Source organism: Bombina bombina, chromosome 1 (assembly GCF_027579735.1).
Source record: "Bombina bombina isolate aBomBom1 chromosome 1, aBomBom1.pri, whole genome shotgun sequence".
Classification (NCBI taxonomy): Eukaryota; Metazoa; Chordata; class Amphibia; order Anura; family Bombinatoridae; genus Bombina; species Bombina bombina.
Genome location: NC_069499.1, coordinates 919,196,802 through 919,222,137, shown reverse-complemented (window position 1 = coordinate 919,222,137; position 25,336 = coordinate 919,196,802). Strand labels below are relative to the sequence as shown.

The following is a 25,336-nucleotide window of genomic DNA, read 5'->3' as shown; positions in this document are numbered from 1 at the left end:
TAAATTAATTAAATACAATTCCTACAAATAAATACAATTAAATAAACTAGCTAAAGTACAAAAAATAAAAAAGAACTAAGTTACAAAAAAAAAAATATTTACAAACATAAGAAAAATATTACAACAATTTTAAACTAATTACACCTACTCTAAGCCCCCTAATAAAACAAAAAAACCCCCAAAATAAAAAATGCCCTACCCTATTCTAAATTACTAAAGTTAAAAGCTCTTTTACCTTACCAGCCCTGAACAGGGCCCTTTGCGGGGCATGCCCCAAGAAATTCAGCTCTTTTGCCTGTAAAAAAAAAACATACAATACCCCCCCCCAACATCATTACAACCCACCACCCACATACCCCTAATCTAACCCAACCCCCCCTTAAATAAACCTAACACTAAGCCCCTGAAGATCATCCTACCTTGTCTTCACCTCGCCAGGTATCACCGATCCGTCCTGGCTCCAAAATCTTCATCCAACCCAAGCGGGGGTTGGCGATCCATCATCCGGTGGCTGAAGAGGTCCAGAAGAGGCTCCAAAGTCTTCATCCTATCCGGGAAGAAGAGGCGATCCGGACCGGCAACCATCTTGATCCAAGCGGCATCTTCTATCTTCATCCAATGACGACCGGCTCCATCCTGAAGACCTCCACCGCGGACCCATCTTCTTCCGGCGACATCCAACTGAAGAATGACGGTTCCTTTAAGGGACGTCATCCAAGATGGCGTCCCTCGAATTCCGATTGGCTGATAGGATTCTATCAGCCAATCGTAATTAAGGTAGGAATATTCTGATTGGCTGATGGAATCAGCCAATCAGAATCAAGTTCAATCCGATTGGCTGATCCAATCAGCCAATCAGATTGAGCTCACATTCTATTGCCTGATCGGAACAGCCAATAGAATGCGAGCTCAATCTGATTGGCTGATTGGATCAGCCAATCGGATTGAACTTGATTCTGATTGGCTGATTCCATCAGCCAATCAGAATATTCCTACCTTAATTCCGATTGGCTGATAGAATCCTATCAGCCAATCGGAATTCGAGGGACGCCATCTTGGATGACGTCCCTTAAAGGAACCATCATTCTTCAGTTGGACGTCGCCGGAAGAAGATGGGTCCGCGGTGGAGGTCTTCAGGATGGAGCCGGTCGTCATCGGATGAAGATAGAAGATGCCGCTTGGATCAAGATGGTTGCCGGTCCGGATCGCCTCTTTTTCCCGGATAGGATGAAGACTTTGGAGCCTCTTCTGGACCTCTTCAGCCACCGGATGATGGATCGCCAACCCCCGCTTGGGTTGGATGAAGATTTTGGAGCCAGGACGGATCGGTGATACCTGGTGAGGTGAAGACAAGGTAGGATGATCTTCAGGGGCTTAGTGTTAGGTTTATTTAAGGGGGGTTTGGGTTAGATTAGGGGTATGTGGGTGGTGGGTTGTAATGTTGGGGGGGGGTATTGTATGTTTTTTTTTTACAGGCAAAAGAGCTGAATTTCTTGGGGCATGCCCCGCAAAGGGCCCTGTTCAGGGCTGGTAAGGTAAAAGAGCTTTTAACTTTAGTAATTTAGAATAGGGTAGGGCATTTTTTATTTTGGGGGGCTTTGTTGTTTTATTAGGGGGCTTAGAGTAGGTGTAATTAGTTTAAAATTGTTGTAATATTTTTCTTATGTTTGTAAATATTTTTTTATTTTTTGTAACTTAGTTCTTTTTTATTTTTTGTACTTTAGCTAGTTTATTTAATTGTATTTATTTGTAGGAATTGTATTTAATTAATTTATTGATAGTGTAGTGTTAGGTTAATTGTAGGTAATTGTAGGTAGTTTATTTAATTAATTTATTGATAGTTTAATTGTAACATAGGTTAGTATTTATTTTACAGGTAATTTTGTAATTATTTTAACTATTTTAGCTATTAAATAGTTCTTAACTATTTAATAGCTATTGTACCTGGTTAAAATAATTACAAAGTTGCCTGTAAAATAAATATTAATCCTAAAATAGCTACAATGTAATTATAATTTATATTGTAACTATATTAGGGTTTATTTTACAGGTAAGTATTTAGCTTTAAATAGGAATAATTTATTTAATAAGAGTTAATTAATTTTGTTAGATTTAAATTATATTTAATTTAGGGGAGTGTTAGGGTTAGACTTAGCTTTAGGGGTTAATCCATTTATTAGAATAGCGGTGAGCTCCGGTCGGCAGATTAGGGGTTAATAATTGAAGTTAGGTGTCGGCAATGTTAGGGAGGGCAGATTAGGGGTTAATACTATTTATTATAGGGTTAGTGAGGCGGATTAGGGGTTAATAACTTTATTATAATAGCGTTGCGGTCCGCTCGGCAGATTAGGGGTTAATAAGTGTAGGCAGGTGGAGGCGACATTGAGGGGGGCAGATTAGGGGTTAATAAATATAATATAGGGGTCGGCGATGTTAGGGCAGCAGATTAGGGGTACATAGGGATAATGTAAGTAGCGGCGGTTTACGGAGCGGCAGATTAGGGGTTAAAAATAAAATGCAGGTGTCAGCGATAGCGGGGGCGGCAGAATAGGGGTTAATAAGTGTAAGGTTAGGGGTGTTTAGACTCGGGGTACATGTTAGAGTGTTAGGTGCAGACGTAGGAAGTGTTTCCGCATAGCAAACAATGGGGCTGCGTTAAGAGCTGAACGCGGCTTTTTTGCAGGTGTTAGGTTTTTTTTCAGCTCAAACAGCCCCATTGTTTCCTATGGGGGAATCGTGCACGAGCACGTTTTTGAGGCTGGCCGCGTCCGTAAGCAACTCTGGTATTGAGAGTTGAAGCTGCGTTAAAAATGCTCCACGCTCCTTTTTTGGAGCCTAACGCAGCCTTTATGTGGACTCTCAATACCAGAGTTATTTTTATGGTGCAGCCAGAAAAAAGCCGGCGTTAGTTTTTCGGGTCGTTACCGACAAAACTCCAAATCTAGCCGTTTTCAGTAAGACTAAGAACAGTGTTTAGCACAAGAAGAAAATATCCCTGAGAACATATTTACAGCCCAAAAACTGAAAAGAAATAACAAAAATCATAGTAATTTCTCCATCTGCTCCAGAATTGCAAAAATTAATGTTGGCTTTGCTGTTTTTAGTTTATAAACTATTAACACATCAACACCCCCTGTAACTTAAGTACTTTATGTAATAACAGAAAAGGAAAAAATGCCTGTGTGATTTTTCTGCAAAAAAAACTCTAAAATTATATAGCTGAGTTTTTAACAAATCAATACAATTTCTGACAAACATAATATCCGTGTAATTGTTCAGGGAATACAAAAGCTCATCATCCTATGATCTTACATCATATGTAGCTCACACATGGGCAGGTATCCTGTCTGATGTCTTGTGGGTATGTAAGTGTGTGGGTATGTGACTGTGTGGGTATGTGACTGTGTGGGTATGTGACTGTGTGGGTATGTGACTGTGTGGGTATGTGACTGTGTGGGTATGTGACTGTGTGGGTATGTAAGTGTGTGGGTATGTGACTGTGTGGGTATGTGACTGTGTGGGTATGTGACTGTGTGGGTATGTGACTGTGTGACTGTGTGAGCATGTGACTATGTATGGGCTCATTGTCACAATTCTTGTCTAAGAAATTTCAAGAGTTATAACTGAAATAATAAAGTAAAAGCAGAGCAAAAGAATAAAAATAAAGGTGTGTGATCTGATGACAATAATTGTGTCACAACTTAGTGCTCACAAGCTAACGGCTGTAGCAACACACTACATGCATTTTACTTTGCTGTGTATGTAATGATGTCCTATAGCACAACATCCCATTCACTAAGGCATTGGTTATAATGATCTGACATCTCACTTGGGTATATAGCCGATATACAGGGCAGTGGCGGAACTTCCAGGGTGGCGAAAAGTTGCAACCAGGCCCAGGAAGCAGTCTCTTTTTTGCCCCAAATGTGACTTTTACAGAGAATAACTTTTAATGGATTATATTAGTCACTATTGTAGCTATTGTCAAATATACGGAGGGGGCTGCACCGGAGAGGGCGGGGTTAAGGCAAAGGGGCGGGGTTGACTCAGAGGGGGCGGGGCTGGGCCGGTCTATACAAATTTCCAGGGCTGGTCTGATTTCCCAGTCCGGCCCTGACCCCAGTGAGAAAGACTTATTAGACTTGGAAGTTTCGTCCTAATAGCGGCTGTTAGATGAGTCCGTTGTCGTGTAGAAAATAATCTCATAGATAGAATATAGCTTCCTTGGAATCTGTGGGAAACTTGAGAGAAGGCTTGTTATCCTAGTAACTAACAAACTACAATACTAAGCACAGGTTGAATAGTGAACAGGTGTCTTAAAGGAGGATTATCCAATCAGGAAGGAGTGGGCGTAAGTGACAGGTGGAGTAGGAAGGAGGAACCTGACAGATGGACAAATCTTGTATGTTACTTCTTTTCACAATTTCAATAAAAACATTAAAGTTAAAAAAAAATGTTTTATTAAAAACGACGCGTTTCTCAGCCTCTGCAAGGGCTGTTTCCTCAGGCTATACAAAAATTAAATAAAATACACTTGCTATATAAAGGGATACAAAACTCCAATAAAACAAACCATTAACCAGATACACCTGTATGTGTCATCAGTAGGTTATTAATTGGCATGGTAACCAAAACAAACATATCCTCCCAGCAATGACCTCACAAGAATAAATTAACATAAATTATACATAATGTTAATCTGCAACCAGCATGAATGAGTAAACATATACATAATTCAGAAAAAAAACTATTGGCATAAATAATCCCCAATGTACTTTTTTTAGCCCATATAGATTGCAGTCCTATGTTTCCCAACACAACATAGAATCAATAACAGTATAATAATACTAAAAACATATATTCCCACAGTTGTGACATGAAATAGACTAGGGATTTGTCTATACTCAGCATAAGCACATAACAATCAGTAAACCCATGCATGATTCAGGCAAAATCATTTGTCAAAAATTAGCTTTATACTAGTCTCAATAAACAAAACATTGTGTAAAATAGCTATATAAAAAGATTCATTAAAATGTCACAAAACATTAGTTAAAATGTCACAAAACATGTACCCCATAATTACACCATATAGCATTCTTAGTAGATGCATCTGGAATATATATATATAGATATATATATTGTGCCACCCCTACCCTTACGATGGTACATTCGATCCTGCTAATAACGGAGGAATTTCAAACATGAGGGGGTAATCATACCAGCAAAAGAGGACTGGCTTCGCCATATGGCTAAATGGGAAACTGAAAATGTATTACTGGATATTAGTCCACAATCAACTTGTAGCGCCGTCTCTATCCAGTATTCGGCTCTTTCAGCGTGATTGTCTCAACAACTAGGAAAGGTGTATACGATTGGGACAGAACATCAACAAAACCCCAAATCCACCAATCGGAAGGAGACGACTCCGGATGGGGACGGAGCCTATGAGGCCCATTTATCAAGCTCCAGATGGAGCTTGAGGGCCCGTGTTTCTGGCGAGTGTGAAGACCGCTGCTCCATAACCCAGTCTGCCTGCTCTGATGAGGCGGACAGGAATTGCCACAATTCAACCCGATTGAGTATGATCGGGTTGATTGACACCTCTCTGCTGGAGGCCCATTAGCCGCGAGTCTGCAGGGGGCGGCATTGCACCAGCAGCTCTTGTGAGCTGCTGGTGCAATGATGAATACGGAGAGCCTATTGCTCCCTGCATTCAGCGATGCCTGTCGGACCTGATCTGCACTGTCGGATCAGGTCTGACAGACATTTGGTAAATTGGCCTCATTGTGTGTTCTGACCGCTTGCGGTCGCATAGGGGAATAAAAAAAACCTGACAGGCTGTCAACTGTGATAGTGGCCAGCATGGCCAAACGGGCATTAGCAAGCTTGTGCCCTAAAAGTATTAAATCCTAAATGAGTCTAACAGCTACACTTGTATACAAGACATTAATATTGATCTTAAATACTAGATCTAACATAATCAGTAAGGTGTGGTAATATGTGTGAATCCCAATATGTGCAGTTAACACTGAAGAGTATAAAGTGTTTTAAAATCACATCACTAAGTGTGTGTAAGGGAAGTGTATAGATAAACTATGATGTTAATGTGCAGTGAGATCTATATGTGAAACTGTTTACAATTGAGGTGTGAGAATGAGTAAAATAAAAGTGAATAAGGTCCTAATAGAATATGAAATAAATATAAAATAAAGAGCACATAGGACATATACAAGTAGCACTTATTCACCACTTCAATTATTCACAATGTCCTATGTGCTATAGCACTTTATTAATTTACATCATCTTTTTTGGTGGTACTAGGCCATTGTTTCTCTCTCTCTCTCTCTCTCTCTCTCTCTCTCTCTCTCTCTCTATATATATATATATATATATATATATATATATATATATATATATATATATATACACACAAATATATACACAGACATATACATCTTTAGAGATGTATGTGTATGTATGTCTATGTTAAAGCCCTTTGCCTGCCTTATTTTTCGCTAACATCTGAGATCTCATATCTTTGAGCTCTTATAACTTTTTTATGCATTTTTTAATATTTTTTATTAGTTATTATGAGTTTAACTGTATATTGAAACATTTTTGATGTGTTTAGTGCAACTTTTTTGACTCGCATAACCAGAGCTCTGAAGTTGTGCTATTCCAATTCTTGTTTAATTCAGTTGCGCTCAAGCGAACACATTTACTTTCAACTTGTACTTAGTACTTCCGACGCGCACAAAGAGCCGCAAGAGTTAGCGGTGCCACTCATAATATCGCCCTATATAAGGTCATATGGTGATCCCAACCCTACAAGCATACCTACCAATCATGTTGTATTTTGTAGAACAATACAAATTGTGAGTACAATCCACAGTCTTTTTTAATGTCACAGCTTCTCTTCTAACACCTAAGACTGACCAATCTCCACCCAGAATACCCACATGCATGCTGATTGCAAAAACATCCCCTCATGGGCATCACATGTGATGTCTTTCAGCCACTCAGATATAACCCTGCCCCTGGAGCACCCATTTGTAAAAAAAATAATAAAAATAATAATAATAATAATTTGACTTTTTTTTGGGGGGGGAGTGACTGTTCTACAATGAGAACCAGTTAAATGGTGTAGCAAGGAAGCAAATATCTGAAAGGAACTAGGAGGAAAAGGTCTGTGGCATCCACTAAACAGAATTAAAAATATGTTCAATACTAACATTGTATAAAAAAAGAGATGTGAATATTGGACTGGCAGGAGCAGTAACCATGGTGATCTCTCCATTAGCACATAGGATGCTCTGTGCTAAAACTCTATGTGGCCTGGGCACCCAGCTGACATTAATAATATCACGCTGAGTGACTGATTAACTGTGTGTGATTCAATAGCTGAGTTGCATATAACAGTGATATTTTTTATTGCTGAGAATTGTATTCTACCTAAAGAGTTTAATGGCAGCTTAGTGTTTGTGGGTGAGTCTGTTCACTCCTACAGCAGTGCACGGTGCAATATATATGATATTTATGCAGTTTACTTCATTGCATTGAGAAGCTAAACCCTGACAATAATGTGCCAATGATTTTGGAATTTATGATGCTGAACTTTACATTGAGAGGTGACAAGAAATATAATCATTGATAGAGCGGCCGTATTTCCCATTAAAAAGAAATAACTGTGCTGAAAAGGAGCATTGAATGACAATTCTGTATAATTAGATATACCTTTATATAACTTTGTATCTTGCATTATTTCAACAGCCACATTTTAGGTAATATCATTCCAACAGCAACATTTCAAGGTTTTTCCAGTCACATACGTTCCACTTTTACAAGACTGTGGGGCTAGGTCTTCATGGGAACTGGTTTGAGGTAGCGTTGTCTGTCAAGTGCCACTTTTGTTTCCAAATGGATTATATTTGAGAAGGATAATATTTAAGATATGGAATAATGTGAGTATTAAAATGGTCCGCTGGCCCAAGAACACTATTTCTCTTTGGCATTATATCATATTTCCTCTTTCTAAACTTGACAGATCTGAATCCTGACCCTAACATTTGTTTCGTATGATGAATGAAGTTATGTGGCTTAGTTTGATGGTCACCTCAAAACCGGCCTTAGAGGGAACACTGGTAAGGGCCAAAGCACTGATTAAAGTAGTCTTCAGTATAGAAGTTTTTACTGAGGAACATCTTTTTTTCCTCCTTTTTTTAACTCAGTCCTTGTCCTGGTACTTGGATAAAGCAAAGTAAATTTAAAGGGACGTGAAACTCAATTTTTTTTCTTTCATGATTCAGATAGAGGATACAATTTTTCCAATTTAGTTCTATAACCAAATTTGCTTTGTTCTAATGTTATTCTTTGTTAAAGAGATATCCAGATAGGTAGCATGCACGTGTCTGCAGCTTGACAGGAAATAGTGCTGCCATCTAGTGCTCTTGTTAATGTATAACGTTGTTACAAAACTGCTGCCAAATTGTGCTGTAGACACGTGCGCACTCCTGAATTGACCTTCCTGCTTTTCAACAAAGGATAACAAGCAAACAAACACAAATTTTATAATAGAAGTAAATTGAAAAGTTGTTTAAAACTGTATTTTCTATCTGACACATGAAATAAAAATGTTTATGATGGTAAACTTTCCCCTTTGTATAAACAGATCCGGAATGTTAGCAATATTTTAGAGTTTAATTCATCCGCTGTAATGAAGATGCACTATAACTTACTTTTTAATGTACCGCTGAAATTCAAATACTCCACGCTCCGGCCGCTGACTTCAAAAGTAATTTTTTTGTGAGCTAACGGTTTGGATTGTTCTCTAATCTGCACTCTAGCCATACAGCACTCACACAGTTTGTTTTTTGTTTTTAACTATTAGTTTATTAGAAGAGCAGAGTCTTATATATTTTTTTGTTTTTACTGCTTTATTTTGAACAATATACACATCCTCCTTTGTCTCCACCACAAAGTTTCCTAAACACTCAATAGTTTTACCTTTTCATTCCCCATCTCATATTCCTTCTCTATTAAGGGTTTCATTGCTTCTTCTTGCTACAGCCAATGTGTGTGGGATTCCATGCTGGCTACATTAATGTGACATTGATGGATTGAGTTACATTTTGCGAGGTGTCACACTAGCAAATATACATCTTTATTATGACACGGCAAGGATGGCTCATATTGTGGCCTGAAATTAGCAGGGGGAGGGGGTTTCTGGGTGTAAAAAAGTTGAGCAAGCAACCCTCCCAGAGGCAATGGAAGAAACTGGGTCTCCATCTATGAAAAGTTAATTATGTAGTGAGGCCTATTAGGAGGTTTGGATTAGGTGGCTGGAAGCTTATGTGGAATGCAACATAGTGAATTAACTTTTTTTTCCCCTTCCCTGTCCCCAGTGGGTTATAGTATGTTAAAGGGACACTGAAGAAAATTTATCGCCTCGATTACGAGTTCTGCATTAGCCTTAAAAAGCAGCGTTAAGGGGTCCTAACGCTGCTTTTTATCTAACGCAGGTATTACGAGTATGGCAGGTACAGGTGTACCGCTCACTTTTCTTCCGCGACTTTTGGCTACCGCAAATCCCCTTACGTCAATTGCATATCCTATCTTTTTAATGGGATTTGCCTAACGCTGGTATTACGAGTCTTGGAAGAAGTGAGCGGTACAGCCTCTACCTCCAAGACTCCTACCGCATAAAAAAGTCAGTAGTTAAGAGTTTTATGGGCTAACGCCGGAGCATAAAGCTCTTAACTACAGTGCTACAAAGTACACTAACACCCATAAACTACCTATGAACCCCTAAGCCGAGGCCCCCCCCACATCGCAAACACTATAATAAAATTATTTAACCCCTAATCTGCCGACCGGACACCGCCGCCACCTTCATTATAGCTATGAACCCCTAATCTGTTGTCCCTAACATCACCGACACCTATATTATATTTATTAACCCCTAATCTGCCCCCCCCAACGTCACCGCCACCTGCCTACACTTATTAACCCCTAATCTGCTGACCGGACATCGCAGCCACTATAATAAATGTATTAACCCCTAAACCGCCGCACTCCCGCCTCGCAAACACTATAATAAATTGTATTAACCCCTAATCTGCCCCCCCAACGTCGCCACCACCTACCTACAAATATTAACCCCTAATCCCCCACCCCCAACATCGCCGCTACTATAATAAAGTTATTAATCCCTAAACCTAAGTCTAACCCTAACACCCCCCTAAGTTAAATATAATTTAAATAAAACGAAATAAATTTACTATAATTAAATAAATTATTCCTATTTAAAAATAAATACTTACCTATAAAATAAACCATAAGATAGCTACAATATAATTAATAGTTACATTGTAGCTATTTTAGGATTTATATTTATTTTACAGGCAACTTTGTATTTAATTTAACTAGGTACAATAGCTATTAAATAGTTAATAACTATTTAATAGCTACCTAGTTAAAATATTTACATAATTACCTGTAAAATAAATCCTAACCAAAATTACAAATACACCTAACACTACACTATCAATAAATTAATTAAATAAATTAACTACAATGATCTAAACTAAAATACAATTAAATAAACTAAACTATATTAAAAAAAAACACTAAATTACAAAACATAAAAAAATATTACAAGAATTTTAATCTAATTACACCTAATCTAAGCCCCAAATAAAATAAAAAAGCCCCCCAAAATAATAAAATTCCCTACCCTATACTAAATTACAAAAGTATTCAGCTCTTTTACTAGCCCTTAAAAGGGCTTTTTGCAGGGCATTGCCCCAAAGTAATCAGCTCTTTTACCTGTAAAAAAAAATACAAGACCCCCCCAACATTACAACCCACCACCCACACACCCCTACTCTAAAACCCACCCGATCCCCCCTTAAATAAACCTAACACTAACCCCCTGAAGATCACCCTACCTTGTGTTCACCCAGCCGGGCACTGATGGGCCAGAAGAGGACATCCGGAGTGGCAGAACTCTTCATCCGATCAGGGCAGAAGAGGTCCTCCATCCAGCAGAAGTCTTCATCCAAGCGGCATCTTCTATCTTCATCAATCCGGCGTGGAGCGGGTCCATCTTCAAGACATCCGACGCGGAGCATCCTCTTCTTCCCGACGACTAACGACGAATGAAGGTTCCTTTAAATGACGTCATCCAAGATGGCATCCCTCGAATTCCGATGGGCTGATAGGGTGATCTTCAGGGGGTTAGTGTTAGGTTTATTTAAGGGGGGATCGGGTGGGTTTTAGAGTACGGGTGTGTAACTATTAGTTATATTGTAGCTATCTTATGGTTTATTTTATAGGTAAGTATTTATTTTTAAATAGGAATAATTTATTTAATTATAGTAAATTTATTTCGTTTTATTTAAATTATATTTAACTTAGGGGGGTGTTAGGGTTAGGGTTAGACTTAGGTTTAGGGGTTAATAACTTTATTATAGTAGCGGCGACGTTGGGGGCGGGAGATTAGGGGTCAATAATTGTAGGTAGGTTGCGGCGATGTTAGGGAGGGCAGATTAGGGGTTAATAAAATTTATTATAGTGTTTGCGAGGTGGGAGTCCAGCAGTTTAGGGGTTAATACATTTATTATAGGGGCGGCGATGTCCGGTTGGCAGATTAGGCGTTAATAAGTGTAGGTAGGTGGCGGCGACGTTGGGTGCGGCAGATTAGGGGTTAATAAATATAATATAGGTGTCGACGATGTTGGGGGCAGCAGATTAGGGGTTCATAGGGATAATGTAGGTGGTGGCGGTGTCCGGAGTGGCAGATTAGGGGTTAATAGTATAATGCAGGTGTCAGCGATAGCGGGGGCGGCAGATTAGGGGTTAATAAATGTAAGATTAGGGGTGTTTAGACTCGGGGTTCATGTTAGGGTGTTAGGTGTAGACTTAGAAAGTGTTTCCCCATAGGAAACAGTGGGGCTGCGTTAGGAGCTGAACGCTGTTTTTTTGCAGGTGTTAGGTTTTTTTCAGCCAGCTCAGCACCATTGTATCCTATGGGGAAATCGTGCACGAGCACGTTTTTCCAGCTTACCGCTACCGTAAGCAACGCTGGTATTGAGGGTTGAAGTGGAGCTAAATTTGGCTCAACGCTCACTTTTCTGAGGCTAACGTAGCCATTCAGAAAACTCGTAATACCAGCGTTGGCTTAAGGGAGCATCTAGGCATATGTCTTTCATGATTCAGATAGAGCATGCAATTTTAAGCAACTTTCTAATTTACTCCTATTATCAGTTTTTCTTTGTTCTCTTGCCATCTTTATTTGAAAAAGAAGGCATCTGAGCTTAGGAACCAGCCAATTTTTGGTCCAGACCCTGGACAGCATTTATCCACCAATCAGCAAGGACAACCCAGGTTGTGAACCGAAAATGGGACGGCTTCTAAACTTACATTCTTGCTTTTCAAATAAAGATAGCAAGAGAATGAAGAAAAATTGATAATAGGAGTAAATTAGAAAGTTGCTTAAAATTGCATGCTCTATCGAAATCATGAAAGATAAAATTTGGGTTCAGTGTCCCTTTAAGGGTATTTTCTTTGTAATTTACTGATAAGGTAGCATCTACTGTTCTTTATTATGTATAGTTGTTCAGTTTTATGTCAAATTTTATTTGTTAGTTTAATCTAATTTGTATAGTCTCAATATCATTATCTTGTTTAGTCTTCTACTATTCCTCATATTACTATATATAATGTTTGGAATAGTTTGTGTTAATGTGGTTACATTAAAGGGACAGTTTACTCAAAAATGTTCTCCCCTTTAATTTTTTCCCAATGATGAATGTTCATTTTCCAATGTTCTCTTCAAGTATACCTACAAGCTCAACCCATTTTATTAGGTTGTGGCTTCAAAACACAAAATCAGCTAATTCATATAGACAAATAAATCTTAAAAAGCAAATCTCATACATTTTATACCCTGCAGCGGGTAAAAAAGTAATTGGAAACACATTAAGGGAATGACAATTTTATAGTATACTGTCCCTTTAAGTCTGACGACTGTGCCTTCTTGTATTTGGTTGAAAGAATAAAAAAAAATTATTTGAAAAACACAATGATAATTTTGATAAACCTATTGATAATTTTAGTAGACCTATGTTCAAACCAAAATAAATTAAGCATTCCATATCTGCAGACTGATGTCCTTTAGAACAGCGGTTCCCAACCTTTTTTCTCTCCCGTACCCCTTGATTAGGCTTTTCATTTATGAGTACCCCCTCTCTTCATTACCCCCACCCATCCCTCAAAATAAAGAAAGCGCTTTTTTTTATAGGGGAGGTAAGCTATACCTGAATGGCATACGACTGTACGTGTATCAACAGGATTAAAGCTCAGATCTCATTCTCAGGAGGAGCCCTGCTGTGTGGCTGGTGCCCCTGGCAGCTGCCTGCTTGCCCCTAAACATGGCTCTGGGGGGGAGTCAAAGTGTAATGATCATAAAAATAAATATTTAAATTTGTGAGATCAGATCGATATTAACCACCCAGCCACTATGGACGTTTTTAGTTGGAAGTGAAGCAATCTGAATCAAGCAAGCACTAGCAGCAGTACTTAACTTACCCGCACTGACTATAACTTATTTTGGAATGCAGACCCACCTCGCCTGTGTGATTCGCAACCTCCACGGCTCTACCACACGTGGCCACGCAGCTATGCTGATGCAGTGCTGCTTCTAACTGCGCACTCGCAGTCAAAAGTTTGTGCACAACACGGGGTGGGTGGAGCAGTAGGCTAAGCTGTCTGGTGACACAGGGTGATCATTAATATGTGGACCGGAGTCATCCACACCCAGTCCACATATTTCAGATGCAGGGGCTCCCATCTGCCTATATGCCAGGCCAGGACTTCACTTGTCACTTTCCGGCTGAGCGATCCTTCCTTCCACAGTTCCACAATGGTTATTATTAGCATCTTCTGCCATTACCAACAATATTTTTGCATACCCCCAACCGGTCCGCCAAGTACCCCCAGGCACCGCCTACCACAGGTTGGGAACCGCTGCTTTAGAACATGTAGCTTATTATGAAGATGTCTACCTTTATAAACTACTGTTAAAAGAGGTGTGACACAGACTTAGAGCTTAAAGGGACATTATGAACTAGATTTTGCTTAGCATAAATGTTTTGTAGATGATCCATTTTATAGTCTATACAGATTTTTTTATTATTTTTTTAAATGTATAGTTTTGCTTATTTTTAAATAACATTGCACTGATTTTCAGACTCCTAACCAAGCCCCAAAATTTTAGGAGAATACCGACGTATACCTACTCTAGCTTGCTCCTGTTTGTGTAAAGAGTCTTTATATGCAGAGGAAGGGGGAGTGGGGGAGTGTCTATTTTTTTACACTTGCAGTGGGTGTTCCTGCTAATCTTTTTAACAGAGATAAACTGGGAGCTAACAGTTTTATACTGGATTTTTAGATCAGTATCTGTGCATATTATTCTTTATAGTAGTGTCTATTACATGCAGTTAAATGAAAATTGGTGTATACTGTCTCTTTAAAGGGATATGAAACCCAATATTTTTTTCATGCTTTAGAAACGGCTTACAACAAACAACTTTCCAGTTTACTTCAATTATCAAATGTGCTTCATTCTCTTGGTATACTAAGTTGAGAGGACAGCAATTCACTACTGGGAGCTAGAGCTGCGGAATCTGTTGGAGCTCTACAAATACCTGATAATAATAATAATAATAAGCTGAACACATCTGGTGAGCCAGTAAGAAGAGAGATATATGTGGAGCCACCAATCAGCAACTAGCTCCAAGTAACACATTGCTGTTCCTACCTAGATATTCTACACAGGATACCAAAAATAGTAAAGAAATGGCAGAAATCTCTCCCAGAAATTAGTTTGGGTGATATCCTAGTTAGTTTAAGGTTGATTAATAAAATGGGAGGTTCTTTAAGTTGGCGGGAAGCACATTTAAAATGATCTAGGTCATCTATATTACACCCTCTAATTTGTCTAAGTGGTATAAAAAGCCCATTTATTGTTGGAAATGCCACACTATTCAAGCAGACTTGCTACATTGTATTTAGACATGCCCAAAAATCCGCAAATTTTGGCTAAAAAGAGTAATTGAGACTGAGATAACCTTAGAAGTAAAACAGGTTTAACACTATAATATTACTAGCGCATAATCTTATCTTAAAGAATTGGAAAGTAGCTTATGCCCTTAAGCTTTCTGGTTTTAAAAAAAGTCATTACTACTCAATGTCTGGTGGAACAATATGCACTTCAAAACCCTAATGACTCACAGTTAAAAGTTTTTTTTCTCCAATAAATGGCTGCCGTTTATTCAAGCCCTTCCTTTAAATGTCCAAAGACAATTGATAGGGTCTTTTAGTAATACAGCCTTTGTCCTGCAGAACATTAATGCTGAGCATTTCCCTCAAGATTGCATAGAACAGGACTAGATATAAGATGTGAGACTTGGAAGACAATACTATAGAACTCGAAGTTTGGGGAAATATAAAAGTTTAAGAGTTTTATTAGCTCTTGGGTGGATTTCGGGGGGGGGGGTGAGGAGAGTGTGATAGCCTTTTTTCCTGTTTTCCCTTCTTTAATCTTTATGTTATAGATTAATGTAAGAAGATATCTAAAATCACTTGCAGCCATCTTTATGTTACTCTTCAGCCTTTGTTTGTTTATACTTGTTTATTGTACTTTATGATCTCCTATTACCTATTTTGCTTGGCCTTATTTGTATGTACTTGAGAAATTTTGACTTTTATTATGTTACAGTTATTAGGGATATTTAATTGTATAGTATACAAAAAGACGAGGTTTGCCATAAATTGCTTTAGGGCATACATAATTTATGTCTTTGCGGGCTAATTCTAGCGAATATTATATCTATATTACATCCCAAGATGAAAAATTCCTTAATTAGGATGTATTGTTATGCATGTGGTAATACATATCAAGATGTTCTACACTGTAAAAAATGTCTGTGAAATTAACTGTAAAATGCTGTAAAATCATGACATCAAAATTGTGTAAATTGAAAAACAATAAAACTGTTTTAATTTTAAAGAAATATTCTGAAAATACTAAAAAATACAATTGTAAATCCAGAACCAAACACAACTGTTAATTTTACAGTAAGAATATGTTAAAAGAATCATATTTATTTGTAGAATTTACAGAATACAGTAGTTTAAACAGAAAACACTGTAATACCTAAAGCAAAACAATACAGTTAAAATTACAAGCTGACAGTGTTAAAATAATGTTTTTGTTAGGCAGATTTTCATATGTATACAGAAAGAAATTGTATTACATTTAGCAAATAACATAATTTATGTAAGAACTTACCTGATAAATGTATTTCTTTCATATTGGCAAGAGTCCATGAGTAGGGATGGGCGAATGTGTTTATATCCGAAATCGAATGTTAGAACGAATGTTATTGTAGAAATTTGATTTACATAATAGAATGTTGATAAGAACGAATATTCTTAAAAATTCGATTTTCGAATGTTATTTACTGTTTTCGAATGTCACATTCGAATTCGAATTTTACATTCGAATATCACATTCGAATTGGAATATTACATTTATAAAGCACAATTGTAGACTAGAAACACTATTTCGAATGTCACATTCAAATCGAATATCACATTCGAATCGAATGTCACATTCGAATTCGAATATTACATTTATAAAACACAGTATTAGACTAGAAATACTATTTTGAATTTGAATGTCACATTCAAATTGAATATCACATTCAAATTGAACGTCACATTTAAAACACAGTATTAGACTAGAAATACTATTTCAAATTCAAATGTGACATTCGAATTCGAATGTAGCATTCGAATTTGAATATTACATTTATTAAACACAGTTGTAGACTAGAAATACTATTTCAAATTTGAATGTCACATTCGAATTTGAATGTCAAATTTGAATTCGAATATTACATTTCAAAATTGAATGAATACATAGCTAAACATTCTATTATTCAAACAAATATTTTCGAATTTTATTGAAAAATTTGAAAACGAAAATTCTAAAATAGAATGTTAGAATGTTATATAAACATTTGAAATTCGATTTGAACGAACGAATGTATCAAAATTCATTTTAAATTTCGAATTTTTAGAAACATTCGCCCATCCCTATCCATGAGCTAGTCACGTATGGGATATACAATCCTACCAGGAGGGGCAAAGTTTCCCAAACATCAAAATGCCTATAAATACACTCCTCACCATACCCACAATTCAGTTTAACGACTAGCCAAGTAGTGGGTGATAAAATAAGGGGTAAAAAAGCATACAAAAAGAGGAACTGGAAAAATAATTGTTCTTTTATACAAAAATCATAACCGCCAAAAAAAGGGTGGGCCTCATGGACTCTTGCCAATATGAAAGAAATTAATTTATAAAGTTCTTACATAAATTATATTTTCTTTCATATAATTGGAAAGTGTCTATGAGCTAGTGACGTATGGGTTAGAAATACCCAAAATGTGGAAGACCACAGAAGAGTCACTAGAAAGGAAGGGATAAAATAAAAACAGCTATTTCCACTGAAAAAAATTAAATCCACACAAAAAAATAAGTCTTTCTCATAAATTTGACATAAATTACAAGAAGAAAACTTAAATCATAAGCAGAAGAATCAAACTGAGACAGCCGCCTGAAGAACTTTTCTACCAAAGACTGCTTCAGAAGAAGCAAATACATAAAAATGGTAAAATGTAGTAAATGTATGCAAAGAAGACCAAGTTGCTGCTTTGCAAATCTAATCAATCAAAGCTTCATTCTTAAAAGCCCAAGAAGTGGCGACTGATCTAGTAGAATGAGCTGTAATTCTCTGAGGTGGAGACTGCCCCGTCTCCAAATAAGTCTTGTGAATCAAAAGCTTTAACCAAGATGCCAGAGAAATTGCAGAAGCTTTCTGACCATTTCTAGGACCAGAAAAAACAACAAATAGACTAGAAGTCTTCCTGAAATCTTTAGTATCTTCAACATAATATTTAAAAGCCCTTACAACATCTAAAGAATGTAAAGATCTTTCAAGAGTATTCTTAGGATTAGGACACAAGGAAGGAACAACAATTTACCTACTAATGTTGTTAGAATTCACAACCTTAGGAAGAAATTTAAACGAAGTCCGCAAAACAGCCTTATCCTGATGGAAAATCAGAAAATGAGACCCACAAGAGATAGCAGACAATTCAGAAACTCTTCTAGCAGAAGAGATAGCCAAAAGGAACAACACTTTCCAATAAAGTAGTTTAATATCCAAAGAATGCGTAGGCTCAAAAGGAGGAGCCTGCAAAGCCTTCAAAACCAAATTAAGACTCCAAGGAGGAGAGATTGATTTAACAAAAGGCTTGATACGAACCAAAGTCTGAACAAAACAGTGAATATCAGGAAGCTTAGCAATCTTTCTATGAAATAAAACAGAAAGAGCAGAGATTTGTCCCTTCAAAGTACTGGCAGACAAACCTTTATCCAAACCATCCTGAAGAAACTGTAAAATTCTAGGAATTCTAAAAGAATGTCAAGAGAATTTATGAGAACACCATGAAATATAGGTTTTCCAAACCCGATAATACATTTTCCTTGAAACAAACTTACGAGCCTGTAGCAGAAAAAAGCCTCTATGACTAAGCACTAAGCGTTCAATCTCCATACCTTCAAATTTAGTGATTTGAGATCCTGATGGAAAAACGGCCCTTGAGACAGAAGGTCTGGTCTTAAAGGAAGTGGCCAAGGTTGGCAACTTGACATCCGGACAAGATCAGCAGACCAAAATCTGTGAGGCCATGCTGGTGGTATCAGAAACACATGCAAATGTTCCATTATGATCTTGGAGATCACCCTTGGAAGAATTATAGACGGAAAAATTTAAGCAGGTTGGTATGGCCAAGGAACTGCTAATGCATCTACCATTTCCGCCTGAGGATCCCTGGACCTGGAAAGATACCTGGGAAGTTTCCTGTTTAGATGGGATGCCATGAGATCTATTTCTGGAAGACCCCACATCTGTGCAATCTGACAAAATAGATCTGGATGGAGAGACCACTCCCCTGGATGTAAAGTCTGACGGCAGAGATAATCTGCTTCCCATTTGTCTACACCTGGGATATGTATCGCAGAAATTAGACAGGAGTTGGATTACACCCAAGAAAGTATTCAAGATACTTCTTTCATTGCTAAAGGACTGCGAGTCCCACCCTGCTGATTGACATATGCCACAGTTGTGATATTGTCTGTCTGAAAACAAATAAATGATTCTCTCTTTAGTAGAGGCCAAGCCTGAAGAGCCCTAAAAATAGCACAGAGTTCTAAAATATTGATTGGTAACCTCGCCTCTTGAGGATTCCAAACCCCTTGTGTTGTCAGAGACCCCCAGACAGCTCCCCAACCTGTGAGACTTGCATCTGTTGAAATCACAGTCCAGGAAGGACGAACAAAAGAGGCCCCTTGAAGAATCTGATGATGGTCCAACCACCAGGACAGAGAGAGTTGAATGTTGGGATTTAAGTATATCAACTGTGATATCCGAGTATAATCCCTGCACCATTGATTCAGCATGCAAAGCTGCAGAGGTCTTATATGAAAATGAGCAAAGGGGATCACGTCCGATGCTGCTGTCATGAGACCTAAAACTTCCATGCACATAGCCACTGAAGGGAATGATCGAGACTGAAGGTTTTGACAGGCAGAAACCAATTTCATTCGCCTCTTGTCTGTTTAAAACAGAGTCATGGACACTGAATCTATCTGGAAACCTAAAAAGGTGACCCTTGTCTGAGGAATCAAGAAACTCTTTGGTAAATTAATCCTCCAACCATGTTTTTGAAGAAACAACACATGTTGATTTGTGAGAGATTCTGCTAAATGAAAAGATTGAGCCAGTACCAAAATATCGTCCAAATAAGGAAACACCGCAATACCCTGCTCTCTGATTACAGATAGATGGGCACCGAGAACCTTTGAAAAGTTTCTTGGAGCTGTTAGGCCAAATGGAAGAGCAACAAAATGGTAATGCTTGTCTAGAAAAGAGAATCTCAGAAACCGATAGTGGTATGGATGAATTGGAATGTGAATATACGCATCCTGTAAGTCTTGAGGACATATAATGACCTTGCTGAACAAAAGGCAGAATAGTCCTTATAGTCACCATCTTGAAAGTTGGGACCCTTACAAATTGATTCAAAAACTTCAGATCCAGAACTGGTCTGAAAGAATTTTCCTTCTTCGGGACAATGAATAGATTTGAATAAAACCCCAGACCCTGTTCCAGAAGTGGAACTGGTACAATTACTCCTGAAAACTCTAGATCTCAAACACACTTCAGAAAGGCCTGAGCTTTCACAGGACTTGTTGGAACGTGAGAGAGAAAAAATCTTCTCACAGGAGGTCTTATTCTGAAACCTATTCGATGCCCCTGAGAGACAATATTCTGAATCCAATGATTCTGAACGGAACCAGCCCAAATGTCTTGAAATAATTTCAATCTGCCCCCCACCAGCAAAACTTGATTGAGGGCCGCACCTTCATGCAGTTTTGGGGGCTGGCTTTGGTTTCTTATAAGGCTTGGATTTATTCCAACTCGAAGATGGCCTCCAATTGGAGCCACAGACAGTGAGAGACAAGTAGTGTCTGCACCTGCAGAAAATGCCGCCCCCCTCCAGACTGCCACCCTAGGCACAGGCCTTGTCTGCCTAGGCTATAATACGCCCTTGCCCTGGAATGATAGAGATAGTAACTTAGACTTAGATAACATGTCTGCATTCCATGATTTGAGCCATAAAGCTCTTCTAGCTAAAATAGCCAAAGACATAGATTTAACATCAATCTTGATGATATGAAAAATAGCATCACAGATAAAATGATTAGCATGTTGAAGCAAATGAACAATGCTATGCAAATTAGAATCTTTTTCCCGATGTGCTAAACTATCCAACCAAAAAGTTGATGCAGCCGCAACATCAGCCATAGAAATGTCAGGTCTGAGAATATAGCCAGAATGTAAATAAGCTTTCCTTAGATAAGATTCAATTTTCCTATCTAAAGGATCCTTAAAAGAGGTACTATCTTGCAGAGGAATAGTAGTATGCTTAGCAAGAGTAGCCCCATCAATATAAGGGACTTTTTCCAAAAACTCTAACTTAGGTACTGGCAAAGGATACAACTTTTTAAACCTTGAAGAAGGAACAAAAGAAGTACCAAGCTTAAATTATTCCTTAGCAATCACATCAGAAATAGCATCAGGAACAGGAAAATCCTCTGGAGTAATCACAGGAGGTTTATAAACAGAATTTCAATGTTTACTGGATTTTTTATCAAGAGGACCAGACTCCTCAATATCCAAAGTTATCAACACTTCTTTTAACAAAGAACGAATATACTCAATCTTAAAAATATAAGATGATTTATTAGTGTCAACGTCTGAAGTAGGATCTTCTGAATCAGAGAGATCCTCATCAGAAGGTGATATATCAGTATGTTGTCAGTCATTACAAATTTCAGCAGTATTATGAGAAGTTTTAAAAGACCTTTTACGTTTATTTGAAGGCGGTATAGCAGCCATAGCCTTCTGTATCGCATCAGCAATATAATTTTTCATATCAACAGGGATATCATGTACTTTAGATGTTGAAGGAACAACAGACACTGTACTAGCACTAATAGAAACCTTTTCTGCATGCAAAAGCTTATCATGACAACTGTTACATACTACAGCTGGAGAAATAATCTCCACTAGCTTACAACAGATACACTTAGCTTTGGTAGAACTGTGTTCAGGCAGCATGGTTCCTAAATAACAGTATTTTGCGCCCTCGCGAGCCTAATTTGCCCGCAAGTTTTAAAGAAAAAACAATTCAAATTGGAAAAAAGACTATACCCCAGGTAAGACAAACTTCCTAATACATGATTCCTATAACGAAACTGCTGGACTGCAAAAGGGAAATACACATAGACCTGACTCATGGCAAATATAAGTAAAATACATATATTTAAAACTTTATATTAATACATAAAGCACCAAACCATAGCTGAGAGTGTCTTAAATAATGATACATACTTACCGAAAGACACCCATCCATATATAGCAGATAGCCAAACCAGTACTGAAAACTATCAGCAGAGGTAATGGTATATAAGAGTATATCGTCGATCTGAAAAGGGAGGTAGGAGATGAATCCCTAAGACCGATAACAGAGAACCCTTGAAAAGATTTCCCATGAGGGTAACCATATAATCAATAGGTGATACTCTCTTCATATCCCTCTGACAAACACTGTACTCTGAGAGGAATTGGGCTTCAGAATGCTTAGAAGCGCTTATCATAGAAGAAATCATAAAAAATCAAGCACAAACTTACTTCACCACCTCCATAGGAGGCAAAGTTTGTAAAACTGAATTGTGGGTGTGGTGAGGGGTGTATTTATAGGCATTTTGAGGTTTGGAAAATTTTGCCCCTCCTAGTAGGATTGTATATCCCATACGTCACTAGCTCATGGACTCTTGCCAATTACATGAAAGAAATATATATTTTACAGATAAGAATGTGTAAAAGTACAGTACAATTATGTGAATATGAAGGGTTTCAAAATCCAGTTGTGTCTGTTTAGAATTGAGCAGGCCTAACAATATATTAGTAAACTATAGTAAAACTATAATAGAAGTAGGTCACTTTTAAAAAAAAAAATACATTACATATGAACTATTTAAAAGATGTAGTATTTGTTTGTTATAAATGCAGCCTCCCATAAAGGAAGTGACAGAGCAGGAAGTACAATCAGCTTCCTGTAGGGCTCAAGGCAGTGTTTCCTATCATCCATCTTGTTCATAGCTCTTCAGCGCCTGCTTTTGCATAACCTAATAACTGTAAGAAGTAGATTACTTGCTAAAACTGTCCCACCATCTATTTTCATTGATTATCCTGCATTCCTGCCTATTTTTTATCTTATGTCAGACTTATGTATCATAGAGTTGCTGTACCATACTACACATGTGCTTATTGTAATTCTGTTCTATTCTTTTAGTATTTAGTTTCTACAAGAGCTATCACAGAAATAAATTCAGTCTTTTAGAAGATAAAACCACTATTTCTGTCTGCCTTGTTTATAGCTGTATAGTTCCAAATATGTCTGGAGTGAAGACATATTTTGTAGTCATAATAATAATGCTGACTGACTAATTAATTAGTCTGGTAGGTTTCATGCTTACCTCTTAAAGGGACACTCAATCAAAATTAAACTTTCATTATTCAGATAGAGCATGCCATTTTAAACAACTTTCCAATTTACTTCCATTAACAAAATGTGCACAGTCTTTATATATTTAAACTTTTTGAGTCACCAGCTCCTACTGAGCATGTGCAAGAATAAGTGTGTATGCATTTGTGAATGGCTGATTGCTGTCACATGGTACGTGTATGCATTTGTGATTGGCTGATGGCTGTCACATGGTACAGGGGGAGTGGAAAAAGACATAACTTTTAAAATTGTCAGAAAAAAAATCTACTACTTATTTGAAGTTCAGACTAAGTGCTATTGCATTGTGGTGTTATCTTGCATTTGTTGATTATACAAATCTACAGTGTTGACTGGTCCTTTAACTTTTTCAGCATTTGTGGAGCAGTGGATTTTGTGCTACACTGTAGGGTTCATAGGAATGAACCCCATTGCTTTTTCAAAAGTGTTAGTGCTGGCTGCAAGCAGACATTTTGTACGTATACAGCTTTTAAAGCTCCTTTCTATTGTGTTCACAAAGTGCATGAACCCTCTGTTACTGCTAGAGACTTTGTTACAGATTTTAAATGTGTCATTTTGCTGTGTCAGCGCCAATTTCATACATTTCCTACATTGGTCTTTTTTCATTTTTTCTTGTATTTTTCTTCCTTTCTCTATTTTCTGTCCATTTGGACACAGATTCATGTTGCACAATGTTGTTGTTTTGTTTCTGTTTGTTTTTTTAACTGTAATGTATGTTTTTATACAATTTTATTTTGTTTTTAGGTCAATCCTGCTATTCTTCAAGATGGTTTATGTTGTGTGTGGATTGAAACATTATACTCAACAACATGACGTGTCCACCCCCTGAGAATTCCCCCGAATTGGCCAGACACTCTGTTGGCTATTCCAGGGTGGAAGAAGCCGCTGATCTTGGTGTGATTAGCAGAACAATGAGTATACTGGATGAAGTGTAGAAGACATTCCCCACATTTTGTCTACAGCAAAAGGGTTAATAATAGTTTATTTTATTAATACAATCACCTGTTTTTCTTCTATTTCCCAAGGTGTTTTTTTTCATCAACCCAGAGAAGGGCACAAAACTAGAGAAGACAAATAAATCCTGTCATCATGTGAACCCTAGAGTTTTTACCTTGATTCAGGAACTTTCAGATCATGAGTGGCGTGATGTCTGACTATGAACTTAATAGCAAAATAGAATGATCCAGGCATTCTATGTAGGTAAGATAGGCAGATTTATTTTGACAAACACGCAGCAATGTTTTGACTCTCAATGGAGTCTTTTTCCATTGGGAGTCGAACCGTTGCTCCGTGTTTGTCCAAATAAATATGCCTATCTTACCTACATCTTTCTATTTTGCTATTGATATTTGGGGACCCTGCCAGTCCTGGACTTGGATGCACCTTGGAGGGTAGTGGAAGGGTGCGGTTCCTCCCTTGCTTTACTTTGACTTAAGTCAGTAAGATTTGACATGTGCCACACTCATAGCTTGAAGATTTGTTTCAGCTCATTAGCTGCCTACTTCTTCAATCTGAAGAACCAATAAAAGTTTTAGACACAATCATCAGTGTTTTATTGCTCTTATATTTCATGATTTGCATTCCTGTACATCAATTTGAAGAGCTTGTTTGAAGATACATTTGTTCAATTTATTCTAATAAGGAAATGCAGTAATCCTTTAAGAGTGTTAAAAATTCTAACTTTTAGTCATAAAAATATAACCTCTTAATTGTTCTCTGACAATTTTTGGAGAAAAGTATTTCCCTCTTTCTTGCCCATTCTTTCTCTATTTTTCTTTAAAGGGACATTCACCACTTAAAAACACCTATTGAGACAACTGTCTCATTCAGTAGTTTAATAACTGAATGAGACATCTGATTATTAAAACGAAAAAAATTAAATAAAACAATTTTTAAGCATATACTTACCTGCCACCGGTTCCTCCCCCTGTTTTTCAGTCGCATTCCAGGAATGCATAAAGTGCACACCATGCATGTGCACCTCCCTGATACGCAAGTGTCATCAGAAGATTCCCCTCTGATGGAGCTTGTGTGCACGTGCGGTGTGCACT

At 37.6% G+C, this 25,336-nt stretch overlaps 1 long non-coding RNA gene across 1 annotated transcript in view; it reads left to right on the top strand.

Moving 5' to 3' along the window:
* LOC128640455 (uncharacterized) overlaps nt 1-24,826 on the top strand; it is a 141,703-nt gene extending 116,877 nt beyond the window's left edge. Inside the window, exon 2 of the long non-coding RNA XR_008399353.1 lies at nt 24,030-24,826. This is a non-coding gene — a long non-coding RNA (uncharacterized LOC128640455). The remainder of the gene's footprint in view (nt 1-24,029) is intronic.
* The last annotated feature ends 510 nt before the right edge of the window (nt 24,827-25,336 follow it).